Source organism: Lissotriton helveticus, chromosome 1_1 (assembly GCF_964261635.1).
Source record: "Lissotriton helveticus chromosome 1_1, aLisHel1.1, whole genome shotgun sequence".
Lineage (NCBI taxonomy): Eukaryota > Metazoa > Chordata > Amphibia > Caudata > Salamandridae > Lissotriton > Lissotriton helveticus.
The window spans coordinates 698404049-698427801 of record NC_136057.1 but is presented as its reverse complement, the minus strand read 5'-3'; the positions used below and the strand labels follow the sequence as shown (position 1 = coordinate 698427801).

The following is a 23753-nucleotide window of genomic DNA, read 5'->3' as shown; positions in this document are numbered from 1 at the left end:
CTAACAAGTATTAAAACAAATCAAAATAGTAATTTATTGGGAATGTTGGAGCTTTTCTAAATTCGATTGTGGTCACTTAGTGCCCATAATATATTGTGGTTGATGCACTGAAGATACAAATTACATTTTTTATCTCCAATTTTAAATTCCTTCACATGTAAAATGTAAATTGATACTTGTATAGCGCACTACTCACCCGCAAGGGTCTCAAGGCACTTGTACGAATACCACTGTGGAACCCATCCTGCCTTTCCCTGTGAGGTGCCCACTCCTGGGCACCCCCAAGGTGGAGGCCTGGCATCCTTAGCGTTGTGGGGGCCGTTGTGGAGATTAAGCAAGCTATTGACCAGAGTAGCAGAGTGGGACTCCATGAATAGAATAGGCACCGAGGCGAGAATTATCAGGTCTGTGGAATTTTTGAGCTCAAGACCCACCGAGGCAGGGAATTGAACCCTGGTCCCGGGCTAGACCTCTGCATCAGGGTTTGCCGCTCTAACCATTGAGCCACACTTCTCCACATGTACAGAAAATGTTAAAATGTTCAGTATTACATTTTGCTCCTTTATTTGCGTACACTTTATTAACTCTATATTATTACATTTTCTAAGCAGTTGCGGACCCCTGCCATAGGCTTTCCGGACCCCCAGGGGTCCGGTACCACAGGTTAAGAACCACTGGTGTAAAGTATTTATCACTCCCAAACAAGTTGAAAAGAAGAAAATAAAACATAATAATAAAATCCACTCCAATTTATAAACATAGAGAAACCTATAATAATAATAAACCTACAATAATCAGGTGTAGAGAGCTGTTGATAGGATTTTTCAAAGTTTTAGATATTTCTAGCACCAAAAAATGCAAAGCGTCTTCCACGTGTATCTGATTGTGCTGAACTGGGTCAAACTCAAAAGTGAAAGCCGACAGCGATGGAGCAAAGGTTGGATACAGAGAGTTGGGTTGTCCCGGCAAAAAGTTTACCTTCTGACTTAGTTTGACTCTTTTACTTGTGAAATAAGCTTCATCGACGTGGTTGTTGGCGGCTCAGTTTGTAGGTTGAATACGAAGAACAGCTTGCTGATAGAGGCGTGATGGAGTCCTAAGCCCTCGGTTGGAACTTTGCAATGGCTGTAAATTTGGGCCGGTCACTGTCAATGTGAAGAGCTAGCCGGCGGGCGCAACAGTATTGGCCGGAAAAGCAGGGTGGTCATTGATCATGTGAAGAGCTCCAGGCAGGAAAATTATGAAATTTGTATCTGAGAAGGTCTTGTATGCAATCGGATGCAGTTTCCACATTGGTCTTGGTGAACTCCATTCACATTTGTCTGGAGACTGAAAACAGTTGTTGTCAACTTCTGGAGTCTGCGCAGGTCACCAGGCCAAGTGAATATGGCTGGCAATGAGTAGGCAGTGGTTGCGGCTTTGATGGTGTCCCAGAATGAGCCTCCGGTTCTTTTTAAACAAATTCTGCAGTCTTTGGGGTTGGAGTAGAACACTCTAACAGCAGCCAAGTGTCCAGGACCTTTTAGGCACCTCTTGGGGGTTAGAACTTACTCCTCTAGAAGCCACCAGCATGGTTCAGGGCAAATCTAGTTAGCACTGGGCAGCTCAGCTCAGCTCATCAGATTATTAGACTTCTTGCAGCTTTTTGTGTTCTTGGAGCATAACGGCCATTGGAGACCACTCTTAAGTCCTGGGTACAAGTGGAAGAAGGTCCAGGTCTGTGGTCTCTCTCCACAGGTTGCAGTAGTTGCTGTCTTCTATCTGAAATCAGACTTCTGTCTTCTACAGGTCCAGAAGTTTTCTCAAGAAGGTGTGCAGGGTTGGTAACTTTATCTTTTGCACTAGCTTGTGGTGGTGTCATTGTTGTTGAGGTGACGACTTCATAATGCTACTATATGTGCCTATATTGTAGTGTAGTTCCTATATCCCTAATAGGCTCTGCGCACTGGAATAATATACACTATAGATTTGACATAGGACTGAGGTCAGTATGTCTCTATAGAGTACATTAAACTTAATTGTGCGTTCCAGCTAACTCAGCGGTCACTAGAAACTTTATTGAATGAACAAGAAGGGATTAGTCTCTGACAGCCACATAAACATGGCAACTTGTTTTACCTTAGAGTGGGAACAATATCTTCAGAGTTGTGGAAACAATAGATAACTATTTCACTCAGTCAATTGTGCATGATTTGTTTCTACTGAGTTGCACAGAAATAGAGAGATGGGTGTTTCAATAAAAAGGGTTTATTTGCAGAACAGTCTATCAAAAGTGTCAACTCTTTTTAGGCTTTTTTCATACTGCAACCCGTCCCAGGTTTTGCGGCTTGCCGGGGGTGAGCGAGTTCGGGCGATCTAGTGCGCTGGGAAGACGCCGCTGGTGCCGCTGCCCCTCTGCTTCGTCCAGCTTTGTTCAGCTCTGTCCCGCAGGATTTGTTTTGGACTTTTGCTGCCTTTTGTGGACTTCCCCACGGCTTTCCAGCACCGCGTCTTGACTGAGGCGGAGGTAGAAGCGGAGAGCTTTGCAGGCCCCCCGCGGCATTTCCCAGCGGCTTTCTAGCGGTCCTTCTGCCTTGGCAGAGGTGGAGAAACTTCGTGGGCTTTTCAGTGGATTCCGTGGCTCCCGTGTTTCCCGCAGCTTTGAGGTCTTTGCAGTGTGGCGGAGAGGCACTGGTGCGCTTCGAGGGCCATTTGGTCATTTGGTGAAGAGGCAACCTCTGCTGGCTCTCACTATAGCTCTACCAATGCCCCCACTTGGATTGCTGGATTACTGCTCCTATTGACGGATTGACGCATTGCGCAGCACTGTACACGGAGAGTGGACCACTGGCCGCAGACTGCTGCAGCGCTGGTGTGCACTTTTGGACCTGTGTTGCTTTTTATTTGAGCACATAGCGGCGAACATTTGAAACAGGAGGTGAGTGGAAGGTGGGCTGAACTTGGAGATCAGGTAGAACCTTGCCCGCAAGCAGCATGTAGCTCAACAGCTTATTTGCCCAGATTTGCTTTTTCAGCTCTATCTGCCGGCTGCTGGCTTCTTGGCTACATACTGCAACATCACGCTCTCCTAATCTACGGCTCCTTGTGGTTTCTTGTTAGTCCGCCCCAGCCCGCCTTAACCCGGCTACGTCAAACCATCAGCTGCTCGACTCCTTTGCTCCCGCCACTGGCCTGCTTGGGTACCGTCCGGCACCCTAAAACTGTACTGAGTCACAGCTAAGTGGCCGATCTGTGCTGGAAAGTGAATGAGTGGAAGCAAGGTCACTACAAAGGCACAAAGGATTTGCGAGGCTTTGCAAGGGTGGGGCACGGGAAGGTAGCAAATTTCATCTTGATCGTACTCTCCCTGCTCTGAAACCACGCCCCACAGTGCGCTTGGGCTTGTCTGTCATTTCCACGCAGCTTCACATTGCCTACATAGTCATTTTTTAACAGTTATTTTGGACAGCCTGGACAGGCCATCAAGCTCCCCCCTCAAACAAAGGATGAGATCGGGGAACCAGAGGTCCACAGCCCCACAAAAGAAAAGGAATCGGAGAGAAAACCTTGGGATATCTACCATGGGCACAGATCGGCTTCTTAACCTGTCACCAAGCACTCCTGGAGACACTGCAGACAACACGCTCTCGAGGAAACCGAAGGAAGTAGGGTTGGTGGGCCAACATTCATTCAGTAATCAAACTAAAATAACGACAACATTTGCCTTCCTGAAAGACGTAGGGTTGGCAGTCTTTTCAAGCAACATGAAAATAAGGGGCTTCTCATTCCCCTGAGCCCCACAGTGACCATCAGCAAAGGTGGCTCAGGCGGCAACAACGAGACGGGTATATCTCAAATGAGCCAAGCGATAGCCATCAGCAAATTCGATGAGCTCACTCTATCACAAGAGGGAGGAGTTCCCAACATACCCACGCAGAGCAGTTTAGGGGCCCTCGTAGCAACAACTTCGGACAGTTTTAAAACAAAGACCACCTTAACTCAATCAATGTCCAGGTGTGACTTTGCAGTTTCCTGTTGCTAGATCAAACTCAATCTTCAACAACATTGACCCCACAATCGAACGTAACAGAGAGTCAAGGAGCGACTTAGCAGCTATCAATACTGCGCCCCCTGACATCAGTTTAAACACAACTGGCAACCACGCTGATCCACATATAAATCGTGCCACAAAGGAAAGCGTATCCGACACGACAGAGGGGGGAGAAGCTATCTACATTCCTGCTCTAACACCATCTACACCTCAAGTGCTTGCAACCTTTGGGGGGGGGGGAGAAAGTGAATCCGCACAATGTGCACAACATGACTCTACCAGTTCTGCAGCTTGGCAATACATGGAGGATGCTCACGCTGTGGAGAGAGATCTCTCCTTCCTCGAATCAAAAGAATGGGAAAAAATGCGGTCCTCATATGGGAAAAACGCCTCTGACCAGTCTCGACCATCACCGTCTCCAAACGAGGTGTAGAAGGAGGAGTTCAAACAAGAGAAGCAATGGGCTACCGCCTTGGACATCCTACAAAGGTCAGCTGATGCTATGACCTACCAAGCAAACAAAATGGACATACAAATTAGTCTTTTGAACACACTAGCTGTGTACATAGCCAAAATAGATGACAAAATCACAAACTTAAACAATCTGATTAGACGGGCCCAAGCTGTCGCTGACCACTCGCAACAGGGATGCGATTGCTCACCCATAATAGAGAAACTGAGCACGCTCCCAGTTATGACGGAAAATCTGTTGGCAGACCTAAAAGAAATCACAAACTTCAAGCCATACCCTTCATGCAATAACAAAGCTTCCACAGCAAAGGGTGCAGAATCCCCAGGTCCACGAAGGGATGTAACTAACGCTTTGTCCTCACACCTGGAAATATCAGCTACTGGCAGTCCAGGGAGCGTCCAAGAAAAGTCCCCGCTGGTGGGCAAAGCTAAGTCCACCTCACCACCTCAAACTGATCAAGACCTTGAAGACCAGATCGGCAAGGTGAAAAGACAAAGAAAGCAAAAAGGCTGCAATAAGACCCGCAGGAGCAAACAGGATCTGAGCCTTTTCCCTATGTTTAACACCGACAGACGAGCCGCCGCTACAGACCAAAATGACCTAATAATAATTGGCGAGCCAAAAAACCAACAAGAGGGCCAAACCATCCCATTGGATAGTGATAAACAAAAAACATCTGGCACCCAGCTACCAGTAAGAGAAAAGGACGCAGCTGTGGCAGATCAGAATCACTTGCCTACTGGGGGGAAAAAGGAGTCAGCCAAAACCTCACAAATGGCATTCCTGGACTCATTGCCGCTGCAAGATGCCGAGGGACAAAGTTCCACCAGGTCCACAAATCTTCTTGGTAGCGTCAATCCAGCAAATCGACTCTAATCAGCAGTTTATACCGAGAATTTTTGGGCAACTTTACTATATTGGTGAAGGGGAAGGGTGGTGAATCCCCAACTGCCCACGGCACAAATCAAAAGGGCTCTCTAGCACATGAAACTTGCCACCTCACACACCTGTGCACAAAACAAAGATAGGGCAACTACCAGGACCTCAGACCGGAACAGATCCAACACATTGGACCCAAAGATCAGAGCCAAAACCAAAGCTTTCAACTACCCCCTCCTGTGGAGAGCCAACCTTCACGTTTTTTTACCCAGAGTATAAGTCCAAAGGCAGTTGTGACATATTAAACTGTGGGAACATCATGAAACTGATAGAAGCGATTGGTCTGTCAAATGTCGTAACCTCAAAGGACATCAATTCAATAGAATTCATCGCACCGGGCTTGGGTCAAACAAATGAAAGCACGAAGGTCACCTGGAGCTCGACAAAGGCTATGAATAACATCTTACGACATACAGAAACCTTCAAGTAGTGGGGCATACCCATACTACCCGGTAGAGAACCAGGCTATCCACACGTTCTGCAAGAAATCCGAGGCCTTAAGCGTCTACACGCTGGGAAAAGAGCTGTCTATTCAGTCTTGAGGAACGCGTGCGCTATAACTCCCACCTCCGTCTTAAAAGCACCAAATGAAGGAGAGGATCAGACCAAGCTCAAAAGGGACCGGGATGAGGCCGGAACATGGTCATGGTTGGCAGGTTCCCTTAATTCAACCATGCTGCTTCGTTGACATCATAAGAACAAAATGGGTCACGACACCTGCCCACTAAGGATTTGTTCTTGGAACATTAATGGGTTAACAAGTAAACTGGGGGACAGAGCAATAATCTCCAATTTGCGATCATTTGAGATAATACTACTTCAAGAGACATGGCTCGCAGAGCCGCATCACATAGATGGGTTCAAAACACATTTCATCCCAGCCCTGACATTGAAATCTTCAGGAAGAGGCAGTGGTGGCTTAGCAATTTAAATATCAATAAAAAATGCAATCGCCTCTTGGGACCTTGCGAGCCATTCCCATTTTCTCCAGGCGGTAGGAATCTCATTCACCACAAACAAAGGCCAGCACAGGTCCATCACTCTAATGAATGCTTATGTTTGCCCTAACTCAGCGTCCAAACGATCCTTCTCAGACGAGGTGACTGAGTCAGTGTTAAGAACGAAATCTGGTATCTTGAACACAGACATAATTCTATCTGGCGACTTCAACATGTGGCTAATGTCTGACCTGCAGAAAAACGAGGTCACCAAAGTACAGGAAAGTGTCTGGATCATACCACTACAGGAACGTCCGGGATGGCACAAGGAAGATCGGAAGGGCCGCTCCTTACAAAGAAACCTGGAGCATCTTGGTCTTAGAGCCCTTAATGGGCGCTTTCTTCCTGACAAGCCACCCGGCCTCTCATACTTATCGAAAAATGGTGCATCTCTAATCAATTACACCTTTGTAAGCCTTTCGCTCCTGCATCAAATTCTAAGGTTTGGATTCGGTAATAGAACAGAAAGTGATCACAGCCCTCAAGAAATATCGCTTAGCACCAGTTTAGTGCAACATGCTGAGGCAAGGGCTCAAGCTTTCGTAAGCTATACCATCAATCTATAATGAATCAAGTGCTCAGTCAAAAATCTTCAGCAGGTAACAACAGAGGCAAAACACATTTTTGAGAGTACCAGTAGTTCAACCGATGGGGACATTGCGAACTGGACGACATTTGTCACTAAATTGACAGACAGACATGCAAAACAAATAATGCACGCAAAACCAATTGGGTGGAATCAGTCGACCTCTGGGAATCCAGCGATACGACTAGCAAAAAGAACAATGAACCGCCCGTGGCGGAAATTAAAAACAAAGCCAATGGACCCACCAACAATAATTAAATTAAGAGAAGCCCGCAAACACCTGAAGACACCAAAAAGAGACCATCACAGGGCTCACTGGAATTCATTAAGTCAAACAATTCTGCGAGGTTCTGACGTACAATCAATAGTCTTGGAGGGAATGTCTCGAAAGCTGCTTCATCTAACATACTGGAGTCGGAGTGGTACTCCTTCTTGCACATACACTTCAATGATCAACAAGAAAACTCAGTTGAACTGCGACTTGGAGAAGAGGGCATCAAAGCTCCCAAAGCGATGAACTTGCATCCAGAACGCCCAACTAAATTGCCAACCATGGAAGAATCTCCCTACCAAGAACATTTACTTGATAAGCAATCAGCGAGACCAAACCATCCAAGCAGCATGGAACAAAGTATAGTCCCGGAGGACCAAATTGAAAAACAGATTAAGAAGGGCCCGGAAAGACGGAGCTCCAGGCCCAGGAGTAATTCCTCCAGCTTTGTTTAAGGAGGATCCGGCTTTCTGGGGATCCAAGTTATCTCCACTCTTTTCCTCCATCTTGCAAAAGAATATCATTCCGCCCTCGTGGCAAGGCTCAATTCTAGTGCCAATATTTAAAGGTGGGGATAAAAAATCCCCAGGGAACTACCGATCGGTCGCTCTTATTGACAATGATGCAAAGTACTTTGCTGGAACTCTGCTTAACTCACTTCGGGCATGGGCCAACGAACATTCAGTAATTCCTCCGAACCAAACTGGCTTCACAAGTGATACAGGTACCTCGGTTAATCTTATGTCTCTTTCCTGCTTGATTGACCAGGCGGCAACCAGCTCTAGTCCATTCTACATGGGATTTATAGACTACAAAGCCGCATTCAACAACGTTAACAGGGCCCAGCTCTGGCAGAAGCTTACCAGATTGAAAATCCCAAATGGTCTTTTAAGAGCCATACAGTTACTGCACCGGGACACATGGGTCAGGATTAAGATTGGTGACGGTTCTAGACTGTCACGCCCAATCGCAACAACTAAAGGTCTGAAACAAGGATGCGTCCTGGCCCCCACACTTTTTAATCTATTTTAATCAGATTTCCCGGAAGTCCTAAACAAGGTAAACTCTCATGCTCCCAAACTAGCCAGCTTTCAACTGTCAAACCTCCTGTATGCCGACGACGTAGTTCTCCTAAGCAACACAAAGATAAACAACAAGAAAACGAAAATCTTGGCGGTCCTCCAGGAAAGCCCCGGAAGCTGACATGGGTCCTAAATTCTGAAAGCATCGTAGAATCCAAGTGCCACAAGTACCTAGGAGTTCTCTTCGATAAAGATGGCAGGTACAAAACCCACCTAGAAGAGCAAAGAAAGAAGGGAGTAGCACTAGCATTTGCACTCAGTTCTATTCATAAAAAAGCTATTTGGCCCAACACTCGCTCCAACATTGCAGGCAGCACTTGCAAAAGTAATTCCTACACTAACATACGGAAGCGAGGTGCTAAAAGGGCTTGATATTGGCCAATTAGATAAAATCATTGTGAAAATCTTCAGAACAGTGTTCAGTTACCAACATACACGTCACCTGCCCAAATCAGGCTGGAACTGGGCATCTGCAACCAATCATTGGCCAGATTGATGAGCTTTTTAATGTGCTGCCACAAACTGAGGTCGTCAAAAGAAGGCAGCTTAGCGCAACACCTATGGTCAAACTTGCATACGAAACAATGGCGAGCAGGGCACGACTATTGGGCAAAAGGTCTAAAAACCTTAGGCCTGAATAAAGCATGGGACTTACAAGTCAGCCAAAACGAATTTAAAAGGCAAGGAAAAATCAGCGCAAAAAAATTCTCTTCACTAAAAGATAAGGCAAGTCTCGCAAGAAGAAGCCACGGCTGGATGACTCTTAGATCATACGACCAGGTGACGCCTCAGGGGTATCTAACTTTACTGTTCACCGCACGCACCAAACTCAACTTCTTAAAATTAAGAATGGGAGTGATCAATTTGTCTTGCTACCTTCCCAAATGGAAAAGAGAACAAGCCCAGCAACACTGTCGGCTTTGTGGAAACCATAGGGAAGACATAACACACATCACTTGCCTGTGTCCAAGTTTGCTGAAGGAAAGAAGGTCCCTTTTACGGAGAGGCTGGAACATTAACGAGGTCAGATCGTGCAGGGCTGCAGTACTAGCCTGCTTTGACCCACGGAATACCAACCTAAATTGTGCTTTTGTGAGGTTCATGGATCGTGCTGCACAAAAATTAGGGAAGGGGACTTACCAACAGCAACCTCCTCCTGAAATACAACAGGCAGATCCACCCTGCAGGCCCCCAGGCAAAGGAAAAACAATTTTCAGGGGCACCAACAATCTGAATGGAGGGGCTCAGCGCATAAGTTGGCATACTACCGGGTCTTGACTTTTAAATTCTGGACAACACCACAAATGCCCCAAGAGTCATTACGAACTGGTCCGCTAAAGGGCAACCACGATACTCTGGGAATGGGGGGCACGGGGATCTGTTATCAGTACTGAGGTTTTATCTTCTTTTAACGTGCAATACTTTTATCTTGTGTAACTTGCAAAGGTTTTTTAAATCATGCAATAAAGTTTTCTACTATTCAATAAAAAGGGTTTATTGAACAGTCTTCTCTCTCATGCAAGAGATATGAACTGCTACAAACGTAAGACAGAATGTGACGTATAAAGCGTACAGAGTAGTAATATAAAATAATAATGTAATAGTATGGGCTGTTGCTATGACATATATAAAAATACATACATAAATAACACAGGCTAAAATACTCAACTGGTGCTTCTAAAATACACCTACCCCAGTATACCTAACCTAGGTCTAGTACAAGGGAAGAAGTAGGTGCTGGTTAAGCATAGGTTTTAGTTTTGCCAAGAATTGCCAAAGGTTTCTCTAGTTTCTAATCAGCTCCATACCTAAGAATGAGAGAGGTTGGTATCTCTTTCCCAGGACTCAATTTCCCAACACCCCGCAAGGGGAGTCAGAAACACTGGAGATGGATTCTCGACAGGAGGATGACAGCTTCTGGTCAGTGCGTCAGCTGAAGAGTTGGCTTCCTTTCGGTACTTGCAGTGGCGAGCTGCGTCGTGTAAGTAGGTAGTCAAACTGCACCGATCCACACCATGCTTTGCCATCACCAGTGAAGGTATATTTATACCTTGAAGGTGTTTAGGAATGCCAGTATTGACGTAAGAGTCAGGCATATGAACGTCATGAATGAACCTCCAAGGAATAGAGGTTCATGTGTAATAATGAGTTTCTTGGAGAAATCAATATTCAAGCAAGGGGATGTCCCTAACGGCTTAAGAGTCTGGTTTTCCAAGAAATCGTTGTGACGTAGATGAACGGATGTAAGGAGCCATGCCTGTATTTGGTTAGCATGGGCTATGCCTAAATAAGGACTGGATTTCGATGCCTATATATGGGCAATGTGAATTGTACCTATATAACGGCATGAATCGGGAAATTCATATGGAATCTAAATCGATACACAACAATATGTGTGCCTGATGGCTGTATGGTGCAATTTACACATGTTTAGAACACTGTTGGCGCTATGTATGCTTTGTCTAGCATGCTGTTGCCCAGTGGTGATATTAACAATATGGGGCCGATTCACAGAACTAATCTGAGACAAAATCCTAAACTTACTACTTTTGGTATTCACAGAAGGCACTTTGGTATTCACAGAATGCACTTACTGCTCCTAAGTTTACGTCCACACTCGGGTCGGAATTTCCGCGTCCGGACCATACTCTCCGCACCCGGACCGTACTCTCCGGCTAGGGCCATACTCTCCGGCTCAAGCCGTAATCTCCGGCTGGGGCCGGATAAAGAGTAATCATTAGGACAGATTGCAATTTTTACAAAAAGGAACATTAGGAATGTGTGGCAAATGGTAGAGGTGGTCATGAAAAACAGTTTGGGCAGGGAAAAGGGTACGGCCAGACACTACATCATAACCCAGAAAAAATGTTCCCCTCAGTGTTGACTGCAATGACAACACTACAGTCAACACTAAGGGGCGTGCCCTTAGTTTTGACACTACAGTCAACACTGAGGGAAGTGTAAATTGTACCATAATACAAAGGATCAAACGTTTCTGGGCTATGAGGTAGTGTCTGGCTGTACCATTTTACCTGCCCAAACAGTTTTTCATGACCTCCTCTACCATTTATCACACATTCCTAATGTTCCTTTTTGTAAAAATTGCAATCCGGCCCATTGATTACACTTTATCTGGCCCAGGCCGGAGATTACAGCACAAGCTGGAGAGTATGGCCCTAGCCAGAGAGTACGGTCCGGGTGCGGAAATTCCGACCCGAGTACGGAGGTAAAGTTAGGAGTCGTAAGCGCATTCTGTGAATACCAAAAATCGTAAGTGCTTTCTGTGAATACTAAAAGTAGTAAGTTTAGGATTTTGTCTTAGATTAGTTCTGTGAATCGGCCCCTATGAGACTGCACCAATAAGCTGTGTTTAATTAGAGCGCTTAGAATGTTATTGTTAAAGCCCATCTTGCATGTGTTACTGTTCGCCTGTATAAACTTTTGCACTGATCAGCTGTTTATTTCCAGCCCAGCTGAGAGCCTAGAGAAATCTCGCACAAAATCCTTCTGAACTCTGGCGAAGCATGGCCGTCATCATGGGTGTGAATGCTGCTTTACGAGACAGTCGCATCTATTACCAGTTGCTCTTGACACCTTCACACCTGAGAAACCCCACATTGATGCGGCTCCGATTCCTGTGTCCGATTGAAGCCCGCATTGTTGGAAAGGTAATAGCTACCCCAGAGCTGCATTGAAGAGAGGTAGAAGTCTCCATTATATTTAGGACCACTGGAATTATGTGATTCTGCGGCCGCTGCGAAGTTTGCATAATTATAGATTTGCTACATAATCCATCATCTGTTGCATAATCTGCAGATTTCAACAAAACATGCTTTTGTTTGTAGCTCAAACAGTTTAAAAGTTACTAAAAACACAGTGAAACGCGTTGCAGCGCAATGCAAGGCCCCTTGCAAGGTTGACTGGTCACCTTTCTGTAGCCTATTGCTGTGTTTGGGTGTGAAATTGGCACTAATGAGTAGCAACTAATGAACACACAGTGTTAATTAGTTTAAAAATGGCCCTCATTTGCTGCATAATTCCAGTGGCCCTGATTATATTCTAGGATTATGTGCTAAGATTATCGCTCACCACACTCCTCAAGCGCTTGTGAATTGGTGGCATAGCAGTAATGCACGCTCCCCGAGCGTATCAGTATTTGAGTTAAGTGCATCATGGTGCTCTAAGGGATATAGTGCTCTAGGAATAAGGCCCAGAGTGTGACTATTGCAGTAGCATGTGATGCCACTTTCATGGACAGAGACATTCAGAGCTGATGATATATTACCAGGTGATAATAATGTTTAATGAACAATAACCCTGCAAAGTTGAGACCTTTAATATGGTCATATAGCGAATATTGCCAATAAGAAAGATAATTCAGGAGTGAACCACATTACTGTGTGATACATTGTATTGCTGTAAGAGAGCCAAGAAACCTTGATTTTGGACTGCTTTTGCTACCTTGAACTATGCTAAGAACTTTACTTGAATCCTGAGCAGTTGTAAAGTGTGTAGAAGACGCTCTGCAAAAATGAACATTGTATAACCGATTCAGAGTTAATCACCAGAATCCATTGATTTGGATTAGAATTTTGAATTGTACTTTGAATTTGTAAAGTGCATAATACCAGAAAATCATCAAAGCCCTATAACCAGCGAAAGCAAATAGGGGAACAAGCAAAACCAATAATGGTTACGAAAAAAGCCAGGTTTTCATGTGTCTGCGAAAAACAAAGTAATAATTAAGGCTACTAACATGTGCAGTGAGAATGTTCCATAGCCTGACTGCTGCCACGGAAAAGGATCGCTCATCCCATCTCGCCTTCCTGAAACGGGGAACAATGACTTTTCTCTGACCAGCCAGCCAATCTCAACTGTCTGTTTGGAAGATACCAGTTGAAGCCGGTTCATAAATAATAGGAGTCCTGCTGGTTGAGGGGCTTATAAACCAGGCACAGGGATTTAAAAATCATCTGCTTCCTCACTGGGATCCAATGCAGTGTCCTCAATTCCTCCCTCAAAGAGAGATGTTTAGGAATGCCCAACACCAGTCGCACTGCAGCATTTTGAATAACCAGAAGTTTATTAAGCGAATACTGTTTGCAGTTCAAATACAATGCGTTACATTAGTCAAAACGAGATGTTATGAGCGCAATGACCACTGACACACTCAGCTCCTCTGGAAGAAAGGGAAAGATCTTTGTCAAGCTCTTAATGATTAAGAAGCAGGAGCTGACTGTCCTATTGACCTGTGAGTCAAATGTCAGAGTGTTATCAAAGATCCCACCCAGATTTTTAGCACAGGCCCCTGAAGCAAGTAGCGGACCTTATTTCTCAGGCGACCAGCGGTCAGTCCAAACCGGGTCCTCTGCCCCGAAGACCACAATCTTTCTTCTCAGTGTTCATCTTGGGCCAATTCTCTTGCGGCAAGGTGCTGCCTTCAATCAAACAAGACCTGAACTTGTCCACTATTCCTGCCCAGTCACAGGATTTAGAGACAATAATGTGGATATCATCTGCAAAGGACAATATCTGAAAACCAAAAGAGAGTATAGGTTTTGCCAAAGGGGCCACATAAAGATTAAATAAGGTAGGACTGAGAGAGGACCCTTGAGGGACTCCACAGGGAAGCTGGAAAGGTTCAGCCCTGAGGTCCCCGCACCTCACTGTTTAGGTCCTATTCACAAAGGATTCTAAAAGACTTAAGGCAGAATCACTCAACCCATCCCGACACAGTCTTTACACTAACCAAAGTGGAGATAGGGTGTTGAAAGCTGCGGTTAAGTCTAGCATAACTAGAATAGCCGCGCCTCCCTGATTCACTTGGTGGCGAATGGAATCTTGCACTGCAATCAGTATTGTGGTTCCTCTTAAAGCCGTTCTGTGATTGATCCAAATGCTCATGATCTGTAAAAAATGGAGCTAATTCCTGATTTATGTGCTTCTCAAGAATTTAGGTTGGTGTGGGCAAAAGCGAGATAGGTCGCAGATTTTTCAAATCTCCCAGATCCTCATTAGGTTTTTTTGTTAAGGGGAAACCTAATCTTCTCTTTCCAAGACTGGAGGTAGACTCCTGACTCCGAAACCTGGGAATAAACTTTCTCCAAGAAAGTAGCAATTAAATATGGTGCCAGTTGCAGCACCGTGGGCAGGCAGGGATCATCTGGGGAAAGTGGTGTAGTTTGTCCCAGGAAAGTTTTAATTTTTGCCACCAGAATGCTAGAGAATGTGAACAATTCACCATTAGTGGTTGTCCACCCAAAGAAATGATCTTCAATTGATAGAAGAGCTGAGCCGTCCTCAGAAGGTCGGTCACCCTATTGCAGAACTCTGGAGAATTCTCCATCTCCTATAGAGTTGGGGGAGACGTAAGATCTCCTACCACCTTAAAGAATTCCATAGAGACATTGATAGCAGATCTTAGTTTAAAGTCTTTTAATATAAAAATGTTGCCTTTTTTATGGCACTTTTGTATTTTTTAATCACCTCTTTATGTTTATTCTTTTCTTCTGAATCAAGTAACATTCTCCACCCTCATTCTGACCAATGGCATTGTCGCTGGAGGTCTTTCAATCTTTCTGAGACCAATGGGGCTTAAGCTTTCCTACAACCCTTGATTTTGTAATAAAGGGAGCTACCCCAACAACAGCTGACAGCACACATGTATTAAAATACTCTGCTCTCTGTCCCTGACTTCTAGGTCCTTTTGTCTGAGAACTATTAAGGGCTTCCATCGGCTCCTGGCTGGAGATTTTACTCCACCTTCTATGAGTGGTGAATTTGTCTTTTCTGTCTTGAATATGCAATCCAAACCCCACCACATAGTGATCCATGCACCTTAGAAGAAGACAATTTTTACAGACAGGGCCAGATGGTTGGTATAAATACCATGCAGCGTATGGATTGAGGAGTCGACTTGTTAGCGGAAGCCAAAGCTGTTCATCAAGTCTGAGAGGGCCCGATTGTCATTGCAGCCTTCTTCTAAATAAAAATATAATTCCCCTTATATGGTGAATTTTACCCAGGAGATGAAGGGTTCCAACACCTGGTTCCAATTCTTAATAAACTGTATTCTTGGCCCAGGAGGGCGATAGTCTAAAAACCCAGAAAAGACAGGAATGAGGTTTCTTCTGATTCTGAAATATCCCACCTCAGTTCCAAGGAGCAACTCAACTGGTCCCTGAGAATGATAGCTAGGCCCCCTCCTCTATGAGCCGCCCAATCAAATCTCACCATGGTGTAACCTAGAGAATTGGCTGCTGCTGCCAGGACCCAAATCTTCCCTTGCCCACGTCTCTGTAACAAACAGACAGTATAACTGAAAGCCAGCTATCAGGTCATAGATTTCTGTGCTGTGTTTTATCATGGAGCGGCCTTTCGCCAATGTACAGCATAGGTAAGCCTTTCCCTCCATTTCCCCTGCATTCCCAATTATTTCCCCGGCATCTCCTTTTTGCCACTATTGGAAGTCAGCTCTACATTCATCCCACTGTCAATCAATCAATCAATCAATCAATCATGGCATTTATATCGCGCACTACTCACCCCGAAGGGTCTCAAGGCGCGTGGGGAGGGGGTCTGCTACTGCTCGAACAGCCAGGTTTTGAGCTGTTTCCTGAAGGCGAGGTGGTCCTGGGTCAGCCGCAGGTGGACGGGCAGGGAGTTCCATGTCTTCGCCGCTAGGTAGGAAAAGGATCTTCCTCCGGCGGTGGCTCTCTGGATGCGAGGCACGACGGCGAGGGCGAGGTTCGCCGATCGCAGCTGGCGGGTGGGCGTGTAGACGGTCAGGCGGTCGTTGAGGTACCTAGGGCCCAGGTCGTGGAGGGATTTGTGTGCGTGGGTGAGGAGTCTGAACGTGATCCTCTTGTTGACAGGGAGCCAGTGTAGGTCTCTCAGGTGGCTCGAGATGTGGCTGCGCCGGGGGACGTCCAGGATGAGTCGGGCGGAGGCGTTCTGGATGCGCTGGAGTCTCTTCTGAAGCTTGGCTGTTGTTCCGGCGTAGAGGGTGTTCCCATAGTCCAGTCTGCTGGTGATGAGGGCCTGGGTGACCGTCTTCCTTGTCTCGGTGGGAATCCATTGGAAGATCTTGTGGAGCATGCGGAGTGTGTGGAAGCAAGATGAGGAGACGGCGTTGACGTGCCTGGTCATCGATAGGGAGGAGTCCAGGATGATGCCCAAGTTGCGTGCGTGGTCTGTTGGCTTGGGTGCGGTGCCTAGGGCTGGGGGCCACCAGGAGTCGTCCCATGCAGAGGGAGATGTTCCCAGGATGAGGACTTCTGTCTTGTCCGTGTTTAACTTTAGTCGGCTGTTGTTCATCCATTCGGCGACGTCTTTCATCCCTTCGTGAAGGTTCGCTTTGGCGGTGTAGGGGTCTTTGGTGAGGGAGAGGATCAGCTGGGTGTCATCGGCGTAGGAAATGATGTTCAGGTTGTGGTTGCGAGCGATGGCAGCTAGTGGTTTCATGTAGATGTTGAAGAGAGTGGGGCTGAGCGATGATCCTTGCGGGACGCCGCAGATGACTTCGGTGGCCTCCGAGCGAAACGGCGGGAGGCGTACTCTCTGTGTTCTCCCGGAGAGGAATGAGGTGATCCAGTCCAGGGCCTTCCCCTGGATGCCGGTGTCGTTGAGTCGTTGGACTAGGGTGCGGTGGCAAACTGTATCGAATGCCGCGGAGAGGTCAAGGAGGATGAGTGCCGCAGTTTCACCGTTGTCGAGCAGGGCTCGGATGTCGTCAGTGGTTGCGATGAGGGCGGTCTCGGTGCTGTGATTGGCTCTGAATCCGGGCTGCGATGGGTCGAGGGATCGTTCGTCTCGAGGAAGGCGGCCAGTTGCTTGTTGACGACCTTTTCAATGACTTTGGCCGGGAAGGGAAGGAGCGAGATGGGGCGGAAGTTCTTGAGGTCGGTCGGGTCCGCTGTTGGTTTCTTCAGTAGTGCGCCGAGCTCGGCGTGCTTCCAGCTCTCAGGGAAGGTGGCTGTGTTGAAGGAGGTGTTGATGATGTCTCGGAGATGGGGTGCGATGGTGGGGGCCGCTTTGTTGAAGATGTGGTGGGGGCACGGGTCGGTTGGCGATCTGGAGTGGATGGTGTTCATCATGCTTGTCGTGTCTTTGGGGGTCACCTCGGTCCATGTCTGGAGGATGGCGGCTGGGTGCGTAGGTTTGACCGGTGGGTGCGGGGGTTGAGCGCTGAAACTGTTGTGGATGTTGGAGATCTTGCGGTGGAAGTACGAGGCGAGGGAGTCGCAGAGGTCCTGCGAGGGGGTGATGTCGTTGTTGCCGGTGCTGGGGTTGGAGAATTCCTTGACGATGTTGAAGAGCTCCTTGCTGTCATGGGCGTTCTTGTCCAGTCGTTCCTTCAGAGATTTCTTCTTTGTGGTGCGGATGAGCTGGTGATGTCTGCGGGTGGCGAGTTTGAGGGCGGTCATGTTGTCGGTGGTCTTGTTGAGGAGCCAGGTCTTCTCGAGGGTGCGGCAGGGAGGCTTCTTGCTTCTGGGTCTGGTGAGTGGGTCCTTCAGTGGGGCGAGGTCGTCGGCACTTGTGGTCAGCCACTGCGTGAGGTTGCAGGCTGCTGTGTTAGGGTCCGTTGTTCTGACGGGTGGGTTCTGGCTGAGGGAGGTGGCGAGCTGGTCGGCGGTGATCTTGCTCCAGTTCCTGTGGGGAACCTGCTTCGGGTGGTGGTGGACCGTGTTCTTCGCGAAGCTGAAATGGACGCAGCTGTGGTCTGTCCAGTTGAGTACGGTGGAGTGACTGAAGGAGACGTGCTTGCTGGAGGAGAAGATAGGATCGAGCGTGTGGCCGGCGTAGTGGGTGGGGGTGTTGACCAGCTGCTTGAGTCCGAGGTTGGCGAGGTTGTCCAGCAGGGTGGTGGTGTTGCGGTCGTTGTTGTTCTCCAGGTGGAAGTTGAGGTCCCCGAGGAGGATGTAATCGGTGGAGGGGAGGGCGTGTGGGCTGATGAAGTCCGTGATGTCATCGCAGGACTGTGAACGCGGTCCCGGGGGTCTGTAGATGAGGGTGCCTCTGAGGGTCGTCTTGGGGTCGGTGTGGATCTGGAAGTGGAGGTATTCGGCGGCGCTGAATGTGATGCTGGAGTCAGTCGAGATGCGAATGGTGCTCTTGTGTACGATGGCGATGCCTCCTCCGGTCTGGTTGATGCGGTCCCTCCTGATGATCTTGTAGCCGTCCGGGATGGCTATGGCGATGTAGGGGGCTGAGGAGGCGTTCATCCAGGTTTCCGTGAGGAAGGCGACGTCTGGGGATGCGGTGTCGAGGAGGTTCCAGAGTTCCACGGCGTGGCGGTGGATGGAGCGGATGTAGAGCATGATGCACTTGAGGTGGTTGTTGCTTCCAGTCTTGGCAGGTGCGGTGCAGGTTCGGTGGCAGGAGAAGTTGCAGGAACGGCAGACGAAGGGTCCATGGGTGTGTCGCGGGGATGCTTGGTAGCATCCGGGGGCTCGGGCGGTGTTGAGTGCGATGAGTGTGGCGAAGTTGTAGGTCTTGCGGGGGGGCTGGCGGGCGCGGGGGCCAGGGGGTCTGGCACTGGGCGCGGTCCAGGCGCGGACGGGCGCAGACGGGCTTACCTTTGGCGCACCTTCGGTGCTCAAACGGCGCTCCCGCTGCGCGCGTCCGCTGCGCGGTCGCTGAGGGGGTGTCATAAATAAGGAGCCGGGAGGGAGGGTCAGCTGGGAGGCGGGGTGGCCAATGGGCAGGGAGGGGAGGCGGGACTGGAGGCGGAGGCGGGAGCAGGAAGGAGGAGACTGGGGCGGCGGCGGGAGAACGGGGCGGCGGCGGGAGAACTGTTCCAAGAGTCCCAATTGCATCAAGAGAAGCATCAAAGGGGTCTATGCTACTGCACCCCTCTCTACTCACCATAAGGCGAAGTTCGAGGAGATCAAACCTGGAATAAGGCAAAAACTCACCATCTGTGCTAAAATGGGCAGCATCCCTGAGCCCTATTGCCATCCAGGTGCAGATGGGCGCAGACAAGCTTGCCTTAGGCACGTCTTTGCCGCCCCAGTGGCACGGCGGCACCTCAGCCCACTTTAATGACGTAGCGGTGCACATCCTGATCTTGTAACTAACCCAAACATTGTGTGAATAATCATTCTTAGTCCAAAGATAAGAGACAAAGGGCCACATGCATCAAGCTTTTTTGCATTCGCAAACGGTGCGAATCGCAAAATTCGGCAGTTTGCGAATGCAAAAACCTTTTTTGGGATGCATCATTTTTTTTTCAGTTTTTGCAATTTTAGAAATCACAATTTTTTGTCATTTCTTGAATTGCGATAGCATTTAAGAAATCGCAAATTTTGCGATTTCTTAAATGCTATGCACCTGGATGGGCCATCACTGGCAGGATGGAGAAAGGAGTATTACACAGCCCCACTCACATTTGAATAGGCTATGTCCTGCCTCCACACAAAGGGCTGCAACCCCCCTGTGATTAGTCTTGAGCCAGGCCAAAGAAGGCAGGGCAGCTGTGCACTTCAAAGGCATGTATCTAGAAGCTTCTCCCACTTCAAAAGCAGAACTGGGTATTAATATTAAACCTCAGACACTTCTGGACCTGTGGATACTCTGCCAGAAATAAAGACTGATGAGCTTCTGAACTGCCATTCTGCTGGACTGCTGCTCTGAAGGACTGCTGCCCTGACGTGCTGGCCTGCTGCCCTCTTGCCTAACTGAGAATGGTGGGACCTGCATCTGTTGAATCCATGACCCAATGGGATAGTTGGCAGACCTCCTGACTTGAGTCTTAGGTTCAGAAGGCTCCAACAACCTCGACCCCTGCTGCCGGATTCTACCATCTGTGAATCTAACCTGCAAAGGAATGCCACCCCAGTCCTGGACCTTTGGAAATGGGCCTTTGCCAGCCTACATGGATCCAGCAGAACAGACACATTTCCTCTGCTGCACAGCGCAACCCCCAGCAGAACGAACACATCACCCCTGATACATGGGTCTCCTCCATTGCAAACACCCACATCGCATCATAGACTGACTCCTTATCGAAACTGCGCTGTACAATGCATCTATGGTGCAGACCCTTGTATACCTTGACGGCAGCCTCTTTAACTATGCCAGACTGAGCATCGGAGCCTCACAGCTCCTTGGAACCGACGCTTCGCCCAACTGCGTGATGTGCCCTTGACTCCGGACTTTACTTCAGAAGCCCTCATTGAGGGGATCCTCAACAACGATGCAGGTCTTCACATCACCTAGACACTATAGGAATGTTCTCTTAAATAAGCCTATGCGTCGGTGTGTTATATAAAGGAATTGAAGCAGCTACCTGCATGCGACACCCTTAATTGAAATTCGGGAAACTACAGGATATCGCTGCATACATTTCTATCGTCTCAGAATCTGACCTACCAGGACCGAGACCGCGGGTTACTTTCCCCGCCTTCCCACACTACTGTCAATACATTTGCAGATATGCTGTACTAGGATGCTGTTTGCCCAGAAAATTTTGAAATTGGGATACTTCTTTCCACTCTATAATTCCTTAAGGACCCCGATGGCCACTATATATTAAATGACTGGCGCCCTGATGAAGGAGTTCCCCACTGTGGCATTTCCGAAACGCGCGTCGGCGCTTCATTTCTACCCGACTCATGAGAGTCTGTGTGTGTTTTTTTGCTTAGTGGTTTGTAATTAGATACATGTTTTGTTGGATGAGTATGACTGTGATTTCCTGCTTGGATGAATGAGTCTACAGAAATGGTTTTAATGTCTTTTTGAGTTCTGGGCCAACACCACAAAAATTATGTATGCTATGTGATTCTCTGAAATAATGTGGACATGAAAAAAATATTTTAAAAAAAAAATGAAAATATGTCAATAAAATAATTTAAAAGATGATCAGCTTCTCTGTGGGCAATTGTTAACATTGGAACCTATTGGTCCGATTGATTGTTGGGAACCTCCCTTTCATGTTACTTATTTTGACTTCCCTGGTGGGTTGTTCCCCTCCCGTATCCTTTCCCTAGGTTCGGTTCAGGGTCCCTCTTTTGTTCTTGATTCTTCACATCGCAGCCTCACCGCATCTCAGAATCGACCTGCTGCTTCGGCTGCATGACGCATCTTTGACGCGGATCCTCACAAAGCTTCACAAACCATAATGGAGTAGCCCTTGACCTCCTGGTCTTGCATGCCGCTCCTCTTACTACTCAAAAACATGGTAGAGAGTTAGGACTACAAGACAGCCATCTGTGTCCCGATCTATATATTGATAAACAGAAAGAGACGGCCAGGGATAATTGCTGTCTGAAGTGTTAGCACCTCTAAGGTTTGTTAATAAAACCCTCACATACCAACCTGGTTGGTGTCAGGCTTCATCATCGGGTCCCAGCCAGGCGGCCAAATGCCACCTGGCTGTGCTGCGACACCTGGTTACAGTGGAGCGGGTTCTTTTGAGGTGATGTGATGTGTGATTAAGTGTGTGAATTTACTATTAAAAATACCTCCAGAATACTGCCTGTTACTTTATTCCTGGAGTTCTGGGGTATGGTTAAAATTCGATAGAGAGTGGATGACATATTACAGACACTATTTGTAGCTGTATGTATCATCAGTTGGTCGACATGTTTCAGCCCAAGGAAAAAATAGGGAGGGCTTTCTTCAGGACCTCTCAAAAAACGGTGTGTATAAGTGAAAATAAGTGAGTGGTAAAAAAAACTTAACAACGTGAATTGCATTTTCACACTCACGCTAAGGAGTGTATCTCATGCATCGAGGACTGACCATTTGTGTGTCCTCCATAAAAATGTAGAATACCTGTAAAGGAAAATACAAATAGAACAATAGCATTAAATATATGCCTTTAGTGTAGGCTGTGTTCATGCCTCTTTTATCGCCAGTGCTGGCTAGTGATATCCAGTGAACATTCACATTCATGCCGTGGATATCGACAGTCCTGGTGGTAAATAACTGGTGCTAAGTACTCGTCGGGTTGTCAGATTATCATGTCTTATCTGCTGGGACATGCCTTACCATGCACAGGGACAAACAACATAAGCATGCAGAACATCATAGAACTAAAATTCGTGCTCGTGTCATTGCTGTATCCTTTATGGCCTGGAAAACAATGTGTCCCTTTATATATTGCTAATGACAACTATTGTGTGCCCTTCAGTATGATACTGGAAATATATACGAATTGCATAAAGATGGAACGAGAAGTTAACTGTGTGCGCATTATGCTACGTGTACTATCACAGGGCATGCACTGCTAAATTAACACTCGTATTTAGATTTATCCAGAATTAGGTTTTCTAATCTTGTCCCGGAGTCGGGGGTTATTTTATGTTGCCTCTGTCAGATCACTATCTATAAAGAAAAAGAAGGAAAGAAACGGGTTGTCCCAAAAACGAGAGGAGATAAAAGCGACATTTGTTTGTGGAAGATGGAAACAGAGTGGATAGCGAGGCTTAGTTCGCGATTGTGAGCGCAGTGGTTAAAGACCCCTGTGCTCACGGAAGATCTTACGTAGTAGCCCAAAGGTAACCGCCATGTCACCTAGTTTGTGTGCCTCCGGGGCAAAGGCTGGCAACTACCTGCATCCCGTATGACTCTTTATGCGGGAAGTGTATAGCCACTAACGCTTCCGTGTGAAGATACGTTATCAAGTGGAGGCGTGCGTTCTTCAATACACTAAACCGCTCAATAAGCGGTGAAACGTTGAGAACGTGGGTGCTTTTCCTGCGTCCCTATTGGAAGGCTCCATGGACTCGGACCTAGTGGTTTTTAAAAAACACTGTGCAAGGTCAAATATCATGCAGTAATAATATAAATGCTGCTGCCTCCTATTAATGTGGAACGAAGTCGGATTCAGGGTAGTTGATAGAAGGGGAGCCAGGAATTCTTGTGATGGATATTACTGTCCCTATAGCAGTGTTGCAAAATTAATGACTAGTTGTTAGGGTGGCATTAAAATTGAAGGAATGGGACAAAACAAAGGATGTTTTTACCAATACTAGAGTTTGGACTGGATTTATCTTTGGTTCAGGGAATTCCAGGGGATATTATCGTTGAACCCTATGGTGTGTGTGGACAGACAATATATCCATCTCTGTTCTTTATCCAACAGAGCCTGTTGGATGTTGCTGGTGTTGCGAGGTAATTGTTCAATGACCACCCACTGCATGTCATTAGGAGTGTGGTTCTTTTCCAGGTAGTGGTTTGTCATACGAGAAAAATTACGCTTACAGCGGATATTACTTCTGTGTTCAACAATTCTGGTCTTGACCTTGCGACTCGTCATGCCCACATATTTCAGGGTGCAAGGGCAAGTTATTAGATAAACAACATTCTGGGAGTTACAATTAGTATGTGTGCATATATCCCAGACCTTTCCAGTCTCTAGGTTCAATGTTT

General features: G+C 47.1%; 1 protein-coding gene across 1 annotated transcript in view; it reads right to left on the bottom strand.

Moving 5' to 3' along the window:
• The window catches only part of LOC144762717 (uncharacterized), a 924777-nt gene that overhangs the window by 191024 nt on the left and 710000 nt on the right, over positions 1 to 23753 (bottom strand). The gene's annotated exons all lie outside the window — the stretch shown is intronic.